A 19,530-nucleotide genomic window follows, 5' to 3' on the forward strand; every position below is an offset into this window, starting at 1 on the left:
GATGTGAGCTAGGGATAGGGTGAAGACCTTAGTTATTGAGAGCATCAGGGCCTTAGCTAGGACCAGCGTCAGGGCCTTCATCAGGACCAGTGTCAGGGCTTCACGTACGGACAGCGTCAGAGCCTAACTAAGGTACGGCAACGGGGCCTAAGTGAGGCCGATCTTTAGGGCCTGAGTTAGGGGCAGTGGCAGGGCATGACTTAGGAGCCGTATAAGGGCCTCTGTAGGATCAGCATTAGGGACTTCGTTAAAGACATTCTCAGGACCTCTGTTAGGGACCGCCTCAGGGCCTCACTTAGGGACAGCGTCAGGGCTTCCTTTGGGACAGTTTCAGGACCTTGGTAAGACATGGGTCAGGATATTAGCTCGGGATAATGTCAGGACTTTAGATATTGACTGCAGCAGGGCCTTAGAGACAGTGTCTCAGCCTGACTTAGGACTAGCATCAGAGCCTTTGTTAGGTACAGTGTCAGGGACTGAGTTAGGTGTAGTGTCAGGGCCTTAGTTAGGGACAGTGTCAGGGCCTGAGTTAGGACGAGCCTCCAGGCCTCAGTTAGGGCCAGGGTCACGGCCTCGGGACTAATTTTAGGGCCTTAGTTAGGAACAGCATCAGGGATTTATTTAGCATAAGAGGCTCAACATTAGTTAAAGACAAGGTTAGGTTAAGGTCTAGGGATTGTGTCAGGGCATGACCTAGGGATAGTGTCAAGACCTTAGTTACTTAGGGCATCAGGGCCTAATTTAGGACCAGTGTCAGGGCTTCAGGTAGGGATAGCGTCAGAGGCTGACTTAGGGAGAGCGACAGGGCTTGAGTGAGGCCTAGTGTCAGAGCCTTAGCTAGGGATAGTATCAGGGCATGACTTAGGAGCAGTATAAGGGCCTTGGTAGGATCAGCCTCAGGGGCTTTGTTAAAGACATTATCAGGGCCTCTGTTAGGGACAGCCTTAGGGCCTCCCTTAGGGACAGCGTCAGGGCTTACTTAGGGACAGTTTCAGGACCTTGGTAAGACATGGGTCAGGATATTAGCTCAGGAGAATGTCAGGACTTTAGATATTGACTGCAGCAGGGCCTTAGAGACAGTGTCTCAGCCTGACGTAAGACTAGCATCAGAGCCTTTGTTAGGGACAGTGTCAGGGCGTGAGTTAGGACGAGCCTCCAGGCCTCAGTTAGGGCCAGGGTCACGGCCTCGGGACTAATTTTAGGGCCTTAGTTAGGAACAGCATCAGGGATTTATTTAGCATAAGAAGCTCAACATTAGTTAAAGACGAGGTTAGGTCAAGGTCTAGGGATTGTGTCAGGGCATGACCTAGGGATAGTGTCAAGACCTTAGTTACTTAGGGCATCAGGGCCTAATTTAGGACCAGTGTCAGGGCTTCAGGTAGGGATAGCGTCAGAGGCTGACTTAGGGAGAGCGACAGGGCTCGAGTGAAGCCTAGTGTCAGAGCCTTAGCTAGGGATAGTATCAGGGCATGACTTAGGAGCAGCATAAGGGCCTTGGTAGGATCAGCCTCAGGGGCTTCGTTAAAGATATTATCAGGGCCTCTGTTAGGGACAGCCTTAGGACCTCCCTTAGGGACAGCGTCAGGGCTTACTTAGGGACAGTTTCAGGAGCTTGGTAAGAGATGGGTCCGGAAATTACCTCAGGATAGTGTCAGGACATTAGATATTGACGGCAGCAGGGCCTTAGTTAGGGACAGTGTCAAGGCCTTAGTTAGTACTGGCATCTGGGCCTCTGTTAGGTACAGTGTCAGGGCCTGAGTTAGGAATAGTGTTAGGGCCTGAGTTAGGGACAGTATCACGGCCTTGGGACTAAATTCAGGGCCTGAGGTAGTCACAGCATAAGGGCTTTAGTTAGCATAAGAGGCAGGACATTTGCTAGGGACAGGGTTAGGGTAAAGTTTAGGGATCGTGTCAGGAAATGACCTAGGGATAGTGTCAAGAGCTTAGTTACAGTATCAGGGCCTTATTTAGGACCCGTGTCAGGGCTTCAGGTAGGGACAGCGTCAGTGCCTGACTCTGGGAGAGCAACAGGGCCTGAGTGAGGCCTAGCGTCAGGCCCATAGCTGGGGACACTGTCAGGGCATGATGTAGGAGCAGCATCAGGGCCTTTGTTGCATCAGCATTAGTGTCTTAGTTACAGACATGATCAGGGCCTGAGTTAGTCACAGCGTCAAGGCCTCAGTTAGGCATAGCTTCAGGGACTGAGTTACGGACAGCCTCAGGTCTTCACTTAGGAACAGCGACAGGGCTTTCTTAGGGACGGTGTCAGGACCTTGGTTAGAAATGGGTTAGGATATTAGCTCAGGATAGTGTCCGGATTTTAGTTATTGCCGGCAGCAGGGCCTATATAAGAGATAGATTCCGGGCCTTAGTTAGGGACAGTGTCAGGGCCTTAATTAGGACTAGTCTGGGCCTTAGTTAGGGAGAGCATTACGGCTTCGGTGAGGATAAGGGGCAGGACGTTAGATCGGGACAGAGTCAGGTTCCAGGCCAGTGGTAGTGTCAGGATGTGAGCTAGGGATAGGGTGAAGACCTTAGTTATTGAGAGCATCAGGGCCTTAGCTAGGACCAGCGTCAGGGCCTTCATCAGGACCAGTGTCAGGGCTTCACGTACGGACAGCGTCAGAGCCTAACTAAGGTACGGCAACGGGGCCTAAGTGAGGCCGATCTTTAGGGCCTGAGTTAGGGGCAGTGGCAGGGCATGACTTAGGAGCCGTATAAGGGCCTCTGTAGGATCAGCATTAGGGACTTCGTTAAAGACATTCTCAGGACCTCTGTTAGGGACCGCCTCAGGGCCTCACTTAGGGACAGCGTCAGGGCTTACTTTGGGACAGTTTCAGGACCTTGGTAAGACATGGGTCAGGATATTAGCTCGGGATAATGTCAGGACTTTAGATATTGACTGCAGCAGGGCCTTAGAGACAGTGTCTCAGCCTGACTTAGGACTAGCATCAGAGCCTTTGTTAGGTACAGTGTCAGGGACTGAGTTAGGTGTAGTGTCAGGGCCTTAGTTAGGGACAGTGTCAGGGCCTGAGTTAGGACGAGCCTCCAGGCCTCAGTTAGGGCAAGGGTCACGGCCTCGGGACTAATTTTAGGGCCGTAGTTAGGAACAGCATCAGGGATTTATTTAGCATAAGAAGCTCAACATTAGTTAAAGACAAGGTTAGGTTAAGGTCTAGGGATTGTGTCAAGGCATGACCTAGGGATAGTGTCAAGACCTTAGTTACTTAGGGGATCAGGGCCTAATTTAGGACCAGTGTCAGGGCTTCAGGTAGGGATAGCGTCAGAGCCTGACTTAGGGAGAGTGATAGGGCTTGAGTGAGGCCTAGTGTCAGAGCCTTAGCTAGGGATAGTATCAGGGCATGACTTAGGAGCAGTATAAGGGCCTTGGTAGGATCAGCCTCAGGGGCTTTGTTAAAGACATTATCAGGGCCTCTATTAGGTACAGCCTTAGGGCCTTCCTTAGGGACAGCGTCAGGGCTTACTTAGGGACAGTTTCAGGACCTTGGTAAGACATGGGTCAGGATATTAGCTCAGGAGAATGTCAGGACTTTAGATATTGACTGCAGCAGGGCCTTAGAGACAGTGTCTCAGCCTGACTTAGGACTAGCATCAGAGCCTTTGTTAGGGACAGTGTCAGGGCCTGAGTTAGGACGAGCCTCCAGGCCTCAGTTAGGGCCAGGGTCACGGCCTCGGGACTAATTTTAGGGCCTTAGTTAGGAACAGCATCAGGGATTTATTTAGCATAAGAAGCTCAACATTAGTTAAAGACGAGGTTAGGTCAAGGTCTAGGGATTGTGTCAGGGCATGACCTAGGGATAGTGTCAAGACCTTAGTTACTTAGGGCATCAGGGCCTAATTTAGGACCAGTGTCAGGGCTTCAGGTAGGGATAGCGTCAGAGCCTGACTTAGGGAGAGCGACAGGGCTCGAGTGAAGCCTAGTGTCAGAGCCTTAGCTAGGGATAGTATCAGGGCATGACTTAGGAGCAGCATAAGGGCCTTGGTAGGATCAGCCTCAGGGGCTTTGTTAAAGATATTATCAGGGCCTCTGTTAGGGACAGCCTTAGGACCTCCCTTAGGGACAGCGTCAGGGCTTACTTAGGGACAGTTTCAGGAGCTTGGTAAGAGATGGGTCCGGAAATTACCTCAGGATAGTGTCAGGACATTAGATATTGACGGCAGCAGGGCCTTAGTTAGGGACAGTGTCAAGGCCTTAGTTAGTACTGGCATCCGGGCCTCTGTTAGGTACAGTGTCAGGGCCTGAGTTAGGAATAGTGTTAGGGCCTGAGTTAGGGACAGTATCACGGCCTTGGGACTAAATTCAGGGCCTGAGGTAGTCACAGCATAAGGGCTTTAGTTAGCATAAGAGGCAGGACATTTGCTAGGGACAGGGTTAGGGTAAAGTTTAGGGATCGTGTCAGGAAATGACCTAGGGATAGTGTCAAGAGCTTAGTTACAGTATCAGGGCCTTATTTAGGACCCGTGTCAGGGCTTCAGGTAGGGACAGCGTCAGTGCCTGACTCTGGGAGAGCAACAGGGCCTGAGTGAGGCCTAGCGTCAGGCCCATAGCTGGGGACACTGTCAGGGCATGATGTAGGAGCAGCATCAGGGCCTTTGTTGCATCAGCATTAGTGTCTTAGTTACAGACATGATCAGGGCCTGAGTTAGTCACAGCGTCAAGGCCTCAGTTAGGCATAGCTTCAGGGACTGAGTTACGGACAGCCTCAGGTCTTCACTTAGGAACAGCGACAGGGCTTTCTTAGGGACGGTGTCAGGACCTTGGTTAGAAATGGGTCAGGATATTAGCTCAGGATAGTGTCCGGATTTTAGTTATTGCCGGCAGCAGGGCCTATATTAGAGATAGATTCCGGGCCTTAGTTAGGGACAGTGTCAGGGCCTTAATTAGGACTAGTCTGGGCCTTAGTTAGGGAGAGCATTACGGCTTCGGTGAGGATAAGGGGCAGGACGTTAGCTCGGGACAGAGTCAGGTTCCAGGCCAGTGGTAGTGTCAGGATGTGAGCTAGGGATAGGGTGAAGACCTTAGTTATTGAGAGCATCAGGGCCTTAGTTAGGACCAGCGTCAGGGCCTTCATCAGGACCAGTGTCAGGGCTTCACGTACGGACAGCGTCAGAGCCTAACTAAGGTACGGCAACAGGGCCTAAGTGAGGCCTATCTTTAGGGCCTGAGTTAGGGGCAGTGTCAGGGCATGACTTAGGAGCCGTATAAGGGCCTCTGTAGGATCAGCATTAGGGACTTCGTTAAAGACATTCTCAGGACCTCTGTTAGGGACCGCCTCAGGGCCTCACTTAGGGACAGCGTCAGGGCTTACTTTGGGACAGTTTCAGGACCTTGGTAAGACATGGGTCAGGATATTAGCTCGGGATAATGTCAGGACTTTAGATATTGACTGCAGCAGGGCCTTAGAGACAGTGTCTCAGCCTGACTTAGGACTAGCATCAGAGCCTTTGTTAGGTACAGTGTCAGGGACTGAGTTAGGTGTAGTGTCAGGGCCTTAGTTAGGGACAGTGTCAGGCCCTGAGTTAGGACGAGCCTCCAGGCCTCAGTTAGGGCCAGGGTCACGGCCTCGGGACTAATTTTAGGGCCTTAGTTAGGAACAGCATCAGGGATTTATTTAGCATAAGAGGCTCAACATTAGTTAAAGACGAGGTTAGGTTAAGGTCTAGGGATTGTGTCAGGGCATGACCTAGGGATAGTGTCAAGACCTTAGTTACTTAGGGCATCAGGGCCTAATTTAGGACCAGTGTCAGGGCTTCAGGTAGGGATAGCGTCAGAGCCTGACTTAGGGAGAGCGACAGGGCTTGAGTGAGGCCTAGTGTCAGAGCCTTAGCTAGGGATAGTATCAGGGCATGACTTAGGAGCAGCATAAGGGCCTTGGTAGGATCAGCCTCAGGGGCTTTGTTAAAGACATTATCAGGGCCTCTGTTAGGGACAGCCTTAGGGCCTCCCTTAGGGACAGCGTCAGGGCTTACTTAGGGACAGTTTCAGGAGCTTGGTAAGAGATGGGTCCGGAAATTACCTCAGGATAGTGTCAGGACATTAGATATTGACGGCAGCAGGGCCTTAGTTAGGGACAGTGTCAAGGCCTTAGTTAGTACTAGCATCTGGGCCTCTGTTAGGTACAGGGTCAGGGCCTGAGTTAGGAATAGTGTTAGGGCCTTAGTTAGGGACAGTATCACGGCCTTGGGACTAAATTCAGGGCCTGAGGTAGTCACAGCATAAGGGCTTTAGTTAGCATAAGAGGCAGGACATTTGCTAGGGACAGGGTTAGGGTAAAGTTTAGGGATCGTGTCAGGAAATGACCTAGGGATAGTGTCAAGAGCTTAGTTACAGTATCAGGGCCTTATTTAGGACCCGTGTCAGGGCTTCAGGTAGGGACAGCGTCAGTGCCTGACTCTGGGAGAGCAACAGGGCCTGAGTGAGGCCTAGCGTCAGGCCCATAGCTGGGGACACTGTCAGGGCATGATGTAGGAGCAGCATCAGGGCCTTTGTTGCATCAGCATTAGTGTCTTAGTTACAGACATGATCAGGGCCTGAGTTAGTCACAGCGTCAAGGCCTCAGTTAGGCATAGCTTCAGGGACTGAGTTACGGACAGCCTCAGGTCTTCACTTAGGAACAGCGACAGGGGTTTCTTAGGGACGGTGTCAGGACCTTGGTTAGAAATGGGTTAGGATATTAGCTCAGGATAGTGTCCGGATTTTAGTTATTGCCGGCAGCAGGGCCTATATTAGAGATAGATTCCGGGCCTTAGTTAGGGACAGTGTCAGGGCCTTAATTAGGACTAGTCTGGGCCTTAGTTAGGGAGAGCATTACGGCTTCGGTGAGGATAAGGGGCAGGACGTTAGATCGGGACAGAGTCAGGTTCCAGGCCAGTGGTAGTGTCAGGATGTGAGCTAGGGATAGGGTGAAGACCTTAGTTATTGAGAGCATCAGGGCCTTAGCTAGGACCAGCGTCAGGGCCTTCATCAGGACCAGTGTCAGGGCTTCACGTACGGACAGCGTCAGAGCCTAACTAAGGTACGGCAACGGGGCCTAAGTGAGGCCGATCTTTAGGGCCTGAGTTAGGGGCAGTGGCAGGGCATGACTTAGGAGCCGTATAAGGGCCTCTGTAGGATCAGCATTAGGGACTTCGTTAAAGACATTCTCAGGACCTCTGTTAGGGACCGCCTCAGGGCCTCACTTAGGGACAGCGTCAGGGCTTACTTTGGGACAGTTTCAGGACCTTGGTAAGACATGGGTCAGGATATTAGCTCGGGATAATGTCAGGACTTTAGATATTGACTGCAGCAGGGCCTTAGAGACAGTGTCTCAGCCTGACTTAGGACTAGCATCAGAGCCTTTGTTAGGTACAGTGTCAGGGACTGAGTTAGGTGTAGTGTCAGGGCCTTAGTTAGGGACAGTGTCAGGGCCTGAGTTAGGACGAGCCTCCAGGCCTCAGTTAGGGCCAGGGTCACGGCCTCGGGACTAATTTTAGGGCCTTAGTTAGGAACAGCATCAGGGATTTATTTAGCATAAGAGGCTCAACATTAGTTAAAGACAAGGTTAGGTTAAGGTCTAGGGATTGTGTCAGGGCATGACCTAGGGATAGTGTCAAGACCTTAGTTACTTAGGGCATCAGGGCCTAATTTAGGAGCAGTGTCAGGGCTTCAGGTAGGGATAGCGTCAGAGCCTGACTTAGGGAGAGCGACAGGGCTTGAGTGAGGCCTAGTGTCAGAGCCTTAGCTAGGGATAGTATCAGGGCATGACTTAGGAGCAGTATAAGGGCCTTGGTAGGATCAGCCTCAGGGGCTTTGTTAAAGACATTATCAGGGCCTCTGTTAGGGACAGCCTTAGGGCCTCCCTTAGGGACAGCGTCAGGGCTTACTTAGGGACAGTTTCAGGACCTTGGTAAGACATGGGTCAGGATATTAGCTCAGGAGAATGTCAGGACTTTAGATATTGACTGCAGCAGGGCCTTAGAGACAGTGTCTCAGCCTGACTTAGGACTAGCATCAGAGCCTTTGTTAGGGACAGTGTCAGGGCCTGAGTTAGGACGAGCCTCCAGGCCTCAGTTAGGGCCAGGGTCACGGCCTCGGGACTAATTTTAGGGCCTTAGTTAGGAACAGCATCAGGGATTTATTTAGCATAAGAAGCTCAACATTAGTTAAAGACGAGGTTAGGTCAAGGTCTAGGGATTGTGTCAGGGCATGACCTAGGGATAGTGTCAAGACCTTAGTTACTTAGGGCATCAGGGCCTAATTTAGGACCAGTGTCAGGGCTTCAGGTAGGGATAGCGTCAGAGCCTGACTTAGGGAGAGCGACAGGGCTCGAGTGAAGCCTAGTGTCAGAGCCTTAGCTAGGGATAGTATCAGGGCATGACTTAGGAGCAGCATAAGGGCCTTGGTAGGATCAGCCTCAGGGGCTTTGTTAAAGATATTATCAGGGCCTCTGTTAGGGACAGCCTTAGGACCTCCCTTAGGGACAGCGTCAGGGCTTACTTAGGGACAGTTTCAGGAGCTTGGTAAGAGATGGGTCCGGAAATTACCTCAGGATAGTGTCAGGACATTAGATATTGACGGCAGCAGGGCCTTAGTTAGGGACAGTGTCAAGGCCTTAGTTAGTACTGGCATCCGGGCCTCTGTTAGGTACAGTGTCAGGGCCTGAGTTAGGAATAGTGTTAGGGCCTGAGTTAGGGACAGTATCACGGCCTTGGGACTAAATTCAGGGCCTGAGGTAGTCACAGCATAAGGGCTTTAGTTAGCATAAGAGGCAGGACATTTGCTAGGGACAGGGTTAGGGTAAAGTTTAGGGATCGTGTCAGGAAATGACCTAGGGATAGTGTCAAGAGCTTAGTTACAGTATCAGGGCCTTATTTAGGACCCGTGTCAGGGCTTCAGGTAGGGACAGCGTCAGTGCCTGACTCTGGGAGAGCAACAGGGCCTGAGTGAGGCCTAGCGTCAGGCCCATAGCTGGGGACACTGTCAGGGCATGATGTAGGAGCAGCATCAGGGCCTTTGTTGCATCAGCATTAGTGTCTTAGTTACAGACATGATCAGGGCCTGAGTTAGTCACAGCGTCAAGGCCTCAGTTAGGCATAGCTTCAGGGACTGAGTTACGGACAGCCTCAGGTCTTCACTTAGGAACAGCGACAGGGCTTTCTTAGGGACGGTGTCAGGACCTTGGTTAGAAATGGGTCAGGATATTAGCTCAGGATAGTGTCCGGATTTTAGTTATTGCCGGCAGCAGGGCCTATATTAGAGATAGATTCCGGGCCTTAGTTAGGGACAGTGTCAGGGCCTTAATTAGGACTAGTCTGGGCCTTAGTTAGGGAGAGCATTACGGCTTCGGTGAGGATAAGGGGCAGGACGTTAGCTCGGGACAGAGTCAGGTTCCAGGCCAGTGGTAGTGTCAGGATGTGAGCTAGGGATAGGGTGAAGACCTTAGTTATTGAGAGCATCAGGGCCTTAGTTAGGACCAGCGTCAGGGCCTTCATCAGGACCAGTGTCAGGGCTTCACGTACGGACAGCGTCAGAGCCTAACTAAGGTACGGCAACAGGGCCTAAGTGAGGCCTATCTTTAGGGCCTGAGTTAGGGGCAGTGTCAGGGCATGACTTAGGAGCCGTATAAGGGCCTCTGTAGGATCAGCATTAGGGACTTCGTTAAAGACATTCTCAGGACCTCTGTTAGGGACCGCCTCAGGGCCTCACTTAGGGACAGCGTCAGGGCTTACTTTGGGACAGTTTCAGGACCTTGGTAAGACATGGGTCAGGATATTAGCTCGGGATAATGTCAGGACTTTAGATATTGACTGCAGCAGGGCCTTAGAGACAGTGTCTCAGCCTGACTTAGGACTAGCATCAGAGCCTTTGTTAGGTACAGTGTCAGGGACTGAGTTAGGTGTAGTGTCAGGGCCTTAGTTAGGGACAGTGTCAGGCCCTGAGTTAGGACGAGCCTCCAGGCCTCAGTTAGGGCCAGGGTCACGGCCTCGGGACTAATTTTAGGGCCTTAGTTAGGAACAGCATCAGGGATTTATTTAGCATAAGAGGCTCAACATTAGTTAAAGACGAGGTTAGGTTAAGGTCTAGGGATTGTGTCAGGGCATGACCTAGGGATAGTGTCAAGACCTTAGTTACTTAGGGCATCAGGGCCTAATTTAGGACCAGTGTCAGGGCTTCAGGTAGGGATAGCGTCAGAGCCTGACTTAGGGAGAGCGACAGGGCTTGAGTGAGGCCTAGTGTCAGAGCCTTAGCTAGGGATAGTATCAGGGCATGACTTAGGAGCAGCATAAGGGCCTTGGTAGGATCAGCCTCAGGGGCTTTGTTAAAGACATTATCAGGGCCTCTGTTAGGGACAGCCTTAGGGCCTCCCTTAGGGACAGCGTCAGGGCTTACTTAGGGACAGTTTCAGGAGCTTGGTAAGAGATGGGTCCGGAAATTACCTCAGGATAGTGTCAGGACATTAGATATTGACGGCAGCAGGGCCTTAGTTAGGGACAGTGTCAAGGCCTTAGTTAGTACTAGCATCTGGGCCTCTGTTAGGTACAGGGTCAGGGCCTGAGTTAGGAATAGTGTTAGGGCCTTAGTTAGGGACAGTATCACGGCCTTGGGACTAAATTCAGGGCCTGAGGTAGTCACAGCATAAGGGCTTTAGTTAGCATAAGAGGCAGGACATTTGCTAGGGACAGGGTTAGGGTAAAGTTTAGGGATCGTGTCAGGAAATGACCTAGGGATAGTGTCAAGAGCTTAGTTACAGTATCAGGGCCTTATTTAGGACCCGTGTCAGGGCTTCAGGTAGGGACAGCGTCAGTGCCTGACTCTGGGAGAGCAACAGGGCCTGAGTGAGGCCTAGCGTCAGGCCCATAGCTGGGGACACTGTCAGGGCATGATGTAGGAGCAGCATCAGGGCCTTTGTTGCATCAGCATTAGTGTCTTAGTTACAGACATGATCAGGGCCTGAGTTAGTCACAGCGTCAAGGCCTCAGTTAGGCATAGCTTCAGGGACTGAGTTACGGACAGCCTCAGGTCTTCACTTAGGAACAGCGACAGGGGTTTCTTAGGGACGGTGTCAGGACCTTGGTTAGAAATGGGTTAGGATATTAGCTCAGGATAGTGTCCGGATTTTAGTTATTGCCGGCAGCAGGGCCTATATTAGAGATAGATTCCGGGCCTTAGTTAGGGACAGTGTCAGGGCCTTAATTAGGACTAGTCTGGGCCTTAGTTAGGGAGAGCATTACGGCTTCGGTGAGGATAAGGGGCAGGACGTTAGATCGGGACAGAGTCAGGTTCCAGGCCAGTGGTAGTGTCAGGATGTGAGCTAGGGATAGGGTGAAGACCTTAGTTATTGAGAGCATCAGGGCCTTAGCTAGGACCAGCGTCAGGGCCTTCATCAGGACCAGTGTCAGGGCTTCACGTACGGACAGCGTCAGAGCCTAACTAAGGTACGGCAACGGGGCCTAAGTGAGGCCGATCTTTAGGGCCTGAGTTAGGGGCAGTGGCAGGGCATGACTTAGGAGCCGTATAAGGGCCTCTGTAGGATCAGCATTAGGGACTTCGTTAAAGACATTCTCAGGACCTCTGTTAGGGACCGCCTCAGGGCCTCACTTAGGGACAGCGTCAGGGCTTACTTTGGGACAGTTTCAGGACCTTGGTAAGACATGGGTCAGGATATTAGCTCGGGATAATGTCAGGACTTTAGATATTGACTGCAGCAGGGCCTTAGAGACAGTGTCTCAGCCTGACTTAGGACTAGCATCAGAGCCTTTGTTAGGTACAGTGTCAGGGACTGAGTTAGGTGTAGTGTCAGGGCCTTAGTTAGGGACAGTGTCAGGGCCTGAGTTAGGACGAGCCTCCAGGCCTCAGTTAGGGCCAGGGTCACGGCCTCGGGACTAATTTTAGGGCCTTAGTTAGGAACAGCATCAGGGATTTATTTAGCATAAGAGGCTCAACATTAGTTAAAGACAAGGTTAGGTTAAGGTCTAGGGATTGTGTCAGGGCATGACCTAGGGATAGTGTCAAGACCTTAGTTACTTAGGGCATCAGGGCCTAATTTAGGAGCAGTGTCAGGGCTTCAGGTAGGGATAGCGTCAGAGCCTGACTTAGGGAGAGCGACAGGGCTTGAGTGAGGCCTAGTGTCAGAGCCTTAGCTAGGGATAGTATCAGGGCATGACTTAGGAGCAGTATAAGGGCCTTGGTAGGATCAGCCTCAGGGGCTTTGTTAAAGACATTATCAGGGCCTCTGTTAGGGACAGCCTTAGGGCCTCCCTTAGGGACAGCGTCAGGGCTTACTTAGGGACAGTTTCAGGACCTTGGTAAGACATGGGTCAGGATATTAGCTCAGGAGAATGTCAGGACTTTAGATATTGACTGCAGCAGGGCCTTAGAGACAGTGTCTCAGCCTGACTTAGGACTAGCATCAGAGCCTTTGTTAGGGACAGTGTCAGGGCCTGAGTTAGGACGAGCCTCCAGGCCTCAGTTAGGGCCAGGGTCACGGCCTCGGGACTAATTTTAGGGCCTTAGTTAGGAACAGCATCAGGGATTTATTTAGCATAAGAAGCTCAACATTAGTTAAAGACGAGGTTAGGTCAAGGTCTAGGGATTGTGTCAGGGCATGACCTAGGGATAGTGTCAAGACCTTAGTTACTTAGGGCATCAGGGCCTAATTTAGGACCAGTGTCAGGGCTTCAGGTAGGGATAGCGTCAGAGCCTGACTTAGGGAGAGCGACAGGGCTCGAGTGAAGCCTAGTGTCAGAGCCTTAGCTAGGGATAGTATCAGGGCATGACTTAGGAGCAGCATAAGGGCCTTGGTAGGATCAGCCTCAGGGGCTTTGTTAAAGATATTATCAGGGCCTCTCTTAGGGACAGCCTTAGGACCTCCCTTAGGGACAGCGTCAGGGCTTACTTAGGGACAGTTTCAGGAGCTTGGTAAGAGATGGGTCCGGAAATTACCTCAGGATAGTGTCAGGACATTAGATATTGACGGCAGCAGGGCCTTAGTTAGGGACAGTGTCAAGGCCTTAGTTAGTACTGGCATCCGGGCCTCTGTTAGGTACAGTGTCAGGGCCTGAGTTAGGAATAGTGTTAGGGCCTGAGTTAGGGACAGTATCACGGCCTTGGGACTAAATTCAGGGCCTGAGGTAGTCACAGCATAAGGGCTTTAGTTAGCATAAGAGGCAGGACATTTGCTAGGGACAGGGTTAGGGTAAAGTTTAGGGATCGTGTCAGGAAATGACCTAGGGATAGTGTCAAGAGCTTAGTTACAGTATCAGGGCCTTATTTAGGACCCGTGTCAGGGCTTCAGGTAGGGACAGCGTCAGTGCCTGACTCTGGGAGAGCAACAGGGCCTGAGTGAGGCCTAGCGTCAGGCCCATAGCTGGGGACACTGTCAGGGCATGATGTAGGAGCAGCATCAGGGCCTTTGTTGCATCAGCATTAGTGTCTTAGTTACAGACATGATCAGGGCCTGAGTTAGTCACAGCGTCAAGGCCTCAGTTAGGCATAGCTTCAGGGACTGAGTTACGGACAGCCTCAGGTCTTCACTTAGGAACAGCGACAGGGCTTTCTTAGGGACGGTGTCAGGACCTTGGTTAGAAATGGGTCAGGATATTAGCTCAGGATAGTGTCCGGATTTTAGTTATTGCCGGCAGCAGGGCCTATATTAGAGATAGATTCCGGGCCTTAGTTAGGGACAGTGTCAGGGCCTTAATTAGGACTAGTCTGGGCCTTAGTTAGGGAGAGCATTACGGCTTCGGTGAGGATAAGGGGCAGGACGTTAGCTCGGGACAGAGTCAGGTTCCAGGCCAGTGGTAGTGTCAGGATGTGAGCTAGGGATAGGGTGAAGACCTTAGTTATTGAGAGCATCAGGGCCTTAGTTAGGACCAGCGTCAGGGCCTTCATCAGGACCAGTGTCAGGGCTTCACGTACGGACAGCGTCAGAGCCTAACTAAGGTACGGCAACAGGGCCTAAGTGAGGCCGATCTTTAGGGCCTGAGTTAGGGGCAGTGTCAGGGCATGACTTAGGAGCCGTATAAGGGCCTCTGTAGGATCAGCATTAGGGACTTCGTTAAAGACATTCTCAGGACCTCTGTTAGGGACCGCCTCAGGGCCTCACTTAGGGACAGCGTCAGGGCTTACTTTGGGACAGTTTCAGGACCTTGGTAAGACATGGGTCAGGATATTAGCTCGGGATAATGTCAGGACTTTAGATATTGACTGCAGCAGGGCCTTAGAGACAGTGTCTCAGCCTGACTTAGGACTAGCATCAGAGCCTTTGTTAGGTACAGTGTCAGGGACTGAGTTAGGTGTAGTGTCAGGGCCTTAGTTAGGGACAGTGTCAGGCCCTGAGTTAGGACGAGCCTCCAGGCCTCAGTTAGGGCCAGGGTCACGGCCTCGGGACTAATTTTAGGGCCTTAGTTAGGAACAGCATCAGGGATTTATTTAGCATAAGAGGCTCAACATTAGTTAAAGACGAGGTTAGGTTAAGGTCTAGGGATTGTGTCAGGGCATGACCTAGGGATAGTGTCAAGACCTTAGTTACTTAGGGCATCAGGGCCTAATTTAGGACCAGTGTCAGGGCTTCAGGTAGGGATAGCGTCAGAGCCTGACTTAGGGAGAGCGACAGGGCTTGAGTGAGGCCTAGTGTCAGAGCCTTAGCTAGGGATAGTATCAGGGCATGACTTAGGAGCAGCATAAGGGCCTTGGTAGGATCAGCCTCAGGGGCTTTGTTAAAGACATTATCAGGGCCTCTGTTAGGGACAGCCTTAGGGCCTCCCTTAGGGACAGCGTCAGGGCTTACTTAGGGACAGTTTCAGGAGCTTGGTAAGAGATGGGTCCGGAAATTACCTCAGGATAGTGTCAGGACATTAGATATTGACGGCAGCAGGGCCTTAGTTAGGGACAGTGTCAAGGCCTTAGTTATTACTAGCATCTGGGCCTCTGTTAGGTACAGGGTCAGGGCCTGAGTTAGGAATAGTGTTAGGGCCTTAGTTAGGGACAGTATCACGGCCTTGGGACTAAATTCAGGGCCTGAGGTAGTCACAGCATAAGGGCTTTAGTTAGCATAAGAGGCAGGACATTTGCTAGGGACAGGGTTAGGGTAAAGTTTAGGGATCGTGTCAGGAAATGACCTAGGGATAGTGTCAAGAGCTTAGTTACAGTATCAGGGCCTTATTTAGGACCCGTGTCAGGGCTTCAGGTAGGGACAGCGTCAGTGCCTGACTCTGGGAGAGCAACAGGGCCTGAGTGAGGCCTAGCGTCAGGCCCATAGCTGGGGACACTGTCAGGGCATGATGTAGGAGCAGCATCAGGGCCTTTGTTGCATCAGCATTAGTGTCTTAGTTACAGACATGATCAGGGCCTGAGTTAGTCACAGCGTCAAGGCCTCAGTTAGGCATAGCTTCAGGGACTGAGTTACGGACAGCCTCAGGTCTTCACTTAGGAACAGCGACAGGGGTTTCTTAGGGACGGTGTCAGGACCTTGGTTAGAAATGGGTTAGGATATTAGCTCAGGATAGTGTCCGGATTTTAGTTATTGCCGGCAGCAGGGCCTATATTAGAGATAGATTCCGGGCCTTAGTTAGGGACAGTGTCAGGGCCTTAATTAGGACTAGTCTGGGCCTTAGTTAGGGAGAGCATTACGGCTTCGGTGAGGATAAGGGGCAGGACGTTAGATCGGGACAGAGTCAGGTTCCAGGCCAGTGGTAGTGTCAGGATGTGAGCTAGGGATAGGGTGAAGACCTTAGTTATTGAGAGCATCAGGGCCTTAGCTAGGACCAGCGTCAGGGCCTTCATCAGGACCAGTGTCAGGGCTTCACGTACGGACAGCGTCAGAGCCTAACTAAGGTACGGCAACGGGGCCTAAGTGAGGCCGATCTTTAGGGCCTGAGTTAGGGGCAGTGGCAGGGCATGACTTAGGAGCCGTATAAGGGCCTCTGTAGGATCAGCATTAGGGACTTCGTTAAAGACATTCTCAGGACCTCTGTTAGGGACCGCCTCAGGGCCTCACTTAGGGACAGCGTCAGGGCTTACTTTGGGACAGTTTCAGGACCTTGGTAAGACATGGGTCAGGATATTAGCTCGGGATAATGTCAGGACTTTAGATATTGACTGCAGCAGGGCCTTAGAGACAGTGTCTCAGCCTGACTTAGGACTAGCATCAGAGCCTTTGTTAGGTACAGTGTCAGGGACTGAGTTAGGTGTAGTGTCAGGGCCTTAGTTAGGGACAGTGTCAGGGCCTGAGTTAGGACGAGCCTCCAGGCCTCAGTTAGGGCCAGGGTCACGGCCTCGGGACTAATTTTAGGGCCTTAGTTAGGAACAGCATCAGGGATTTATTTAGCATAAGAGGCTCAACATTAGTTAAAGACAAGGTTAGGTTAAGGTCTAGGGATTGTGTCAGGGCATGACCTAGGGATAGTGTCAAGACCTTAGTTACTTAGGGCATCAGGGCCTAATTTAGGAGCAGTGTCAGGGCTTCAGGTAGGGATAGCGTCAGAGCCTGACTTAGGGAGAGCGACAGGGCTTGAGTGAGGCCTAGTGTCAGAGCCTTAGCTAGGGATAGTATCAGGGCATGACTTAGGAGCAGTATAAGGGCCTTGGTAGGATCAGCCTCAGGGGCTTTGTTAAAGACATTATCAGGGCCTCTGTTAGGGACAGCCTTAGGGCCTCCCTTAGGGACAGCGTCAGGGCTTACTTAGGGACAGTTTCAGGACCTTGGTAAGACATGGGTCAGGATATTAGCTCAGGAGAATGTCAGGACTTTAGATATTGACTGCAGCAGGGCCTTAGAGACAGTGTCTCAGCCTGACTTAGGACTAGCATCAGAGCCTTTGTTAGGGACAGTGTCAGGGCCTGAGTTAGGACGAGCCTCCAGGCCTCAGTTAGGGCCAGGGTCACGGCCTCGGGACTAATTTTAGGGCCTTAGTTAGGAACAGCATCAGGGATTTATTTAGCATAAGAAGCTCAACATTAGTTAAAGACGAGGTTAGGTCAAGGTCTAGGGATTGTGTCAGGGCATGACCTAGGGATAGTGTCAAGACCTTAGTTACTTAGGGCATCAGGGCCTAATTTAGGACCAGTGTCAGGGCTTCAGGTAGGGATAGCGTCAGAGCCTGACTTAGGGAGAGCGACAGGGCTCGAGTGAAGCCTAGTGTCAGAGCCTTAGCTAGGGATAGTATCAGGGCATGACTTAGGAGCAGCATAAGGGCCTTGGTAGGATCAGCCTCAGGGGCTTTGTTAAAGATATTATCAGGGCCTCTCTTAGGGACAGCCTTAGGACCTCCCTTAGGGACAGCGTCAGGGCTTACTTAGGGACAGTTTCAGGAGCTTGGTAAGAGATGGGTCCGGAAATTACCTCAGGATAGTGTCAGGACATTAGATATTGACGGCAGCAGGGCCTTAGTTAGGGACAGTGTCAAGGCCTTAGTTAGTACTGGCATCTGGGCCTCTGTTAGGTACAGTGTCAGGGCCTGAGTTAGGAATAGTGTTAGGGCCTGAGTTAGGGACAGTATCACGGCCTTGGGACTAAATTCAGGGCCTGAGGTAGTCACAGCATAAGGGCTTTAGTTAGCATAAGAGGCAGGACATTTGCTAGGGACAGGGTTAGGGTAAAGTTTAGGGATCGTGTCAGGAAATGACCTAGGGATAGTGTCAAGAGCTTAGTTACAGTATCAGGGCCTTATTTAGGACCCGTGTCAGGGCTTCAGGTAGGGACAGCGTCAGTGCCTGACTCTGGGAGAGCAACAGGGCCTGAGTGAGGCCTAGCGTCAGGCCCATAGCTGGGGACACTGTCAGGGCATGATGTAGGAGCAGCATCAGGGCCTTTGTTGCATCAGCATTAGTGTCTTAGTTACAGACATGATCAGGGCCTGAGTTAGTCACAGCGTCAAGGCCTCAGTTAGGCATAGCTTCAGGGACTGAGTTACGGACAGCCTCAGGTCTTCACTTAGGAACAGCGACAGGGCTTTCTTAGGGACGGTGTCAGGACCTTGGTTAGAAATGGGTCAGGATATTAGCTCAGGATAGTGTCCGGATTTTAGTTATTGCCGGCAGCAGGGCCTATATTAGAGATAGATTCCGGGCCTTAGTTAGGGACAGTGTCAGGGCCTTAATTAGGACTAGTCTGGGCCTTAGTTAGGGAGAGCATTACGGCTTCGGTGAGGATAAGGGGCAGGACGTTAGCTCGGGACAGAGTCAGGTTCCAGGCCAGTGGTAGTGTCAGGATGTGAGCTAGGGATAGGGTGAAGACCTTAGTTATTGAGAGCATCAGGGCCTTAGTTAGGACCAGCGTCAGGGCCTTCATCAGGACCAGTGTCAGGGCTTCACGTACGGACAGCGTCAGAGCCTAACTAAGGTACGGCAACAGGGCCTAAGTGAGGCCGATCTTTAGGGCCTGAGTTAGGGGCAGTGTCAGGGCATGACTTAGGAGCCGTATAAGGGCCTCTGTAGGATCAGCATTAGGGACTTCGTTAAAGACATTCTCAGGACCTCTGTTAGGGACCGCCTCAGGGCCTCACTTAGGGACAGCGTCAGGGCTTACTTTGGGACAGTTTCAGGACCTTGGTAAGACATGGGTCAGGATATTAGCTCGGGATAATGTCAGGACTTTAGATATTGACTGCAGCAGGGCCTTAGAGACAGTGTCTCAGCCTGACTTAGGACTAGCATCAGAGCCTTTGTTAGGTACAGTGTCAGGGACTGAGTTAGGTGTAGTGTCAGGGCCTTAGTTAGGGACAGTGTCAGGCCCTGAGTTAGGACGAGCCTCCAGGCCTCAGTTAGGGCCAGGGTCACGGCCTCGGGACTAATTTTAGGGCCTTAGTTAGGAACAGCATCAGGGATTTATTTAGCATAAGAGGCTCAACATTAGTTAAAGACGAGGTTAGGTTAAGGTCTAGGGATTGTGTCAGGGCATGACCTAGGGATAGTGTCAAGACCTTAGTTACTTAGGGCATCAGGGCCTAATTTAGGACCAGTGTCAGGGCTTCAGGTAGGGATAGCGTCAGAGCCTGACTTAGGGAGAGCGACAGGGCTTGAGTGAGGCCTAGTGTCAGAGCCTTAGCTAGGGATAGTATCAGGGCATGACTTAGGAGCAGCATAAGGGCCTTGGTAGGATCAGCCTCAGGGGCTTTGTTAAAGACATTATCAGGGCCTCTGTTAGGGACAGCCTTAGGGCCTCCCTTAGGGACAGCGTCAGGGCTTACTTAGGGACAGTTTCAGGAGCTTGGTAAGAGATGGGTCCGGAAATTACCTCAGGATAGTGTCAGGACATTAGATATTGACGGCAGCAGGGCCTTAGTTAGGGACAGTGTCAAGGCCTTAGTTAGTACTAGCATCTGGGCCTCTGTTAGGTACAGGGTCAGGGCCTGAGTTAGGAATAGTGTTAGGGCCTTAGTTAGGGACAGTATCACGGCCTTGGGACTAAATTCAGGGCCTGAGGTAGTCACAGCATAAGGGCTTTAGTTAGCATAAGAGGCAGGACATTTGCTAGGGACAGGGTTAGGGTAAAGTTTAGGGATCGTGTCAGGAAATGACCTAGGGATAGT

This window comes from Balaenoptera borealis, assembly GCF_965194805.1.
Source record: "Balaenoptera borealis genome assembly, chromosome: X".
Lineage (NCBI taxonomy): Eukaryota > Metazoa > Chordata > Mammalia > Artiodactyla > Balaenopteridae > Balaenoptera > Balaenoptera borealis.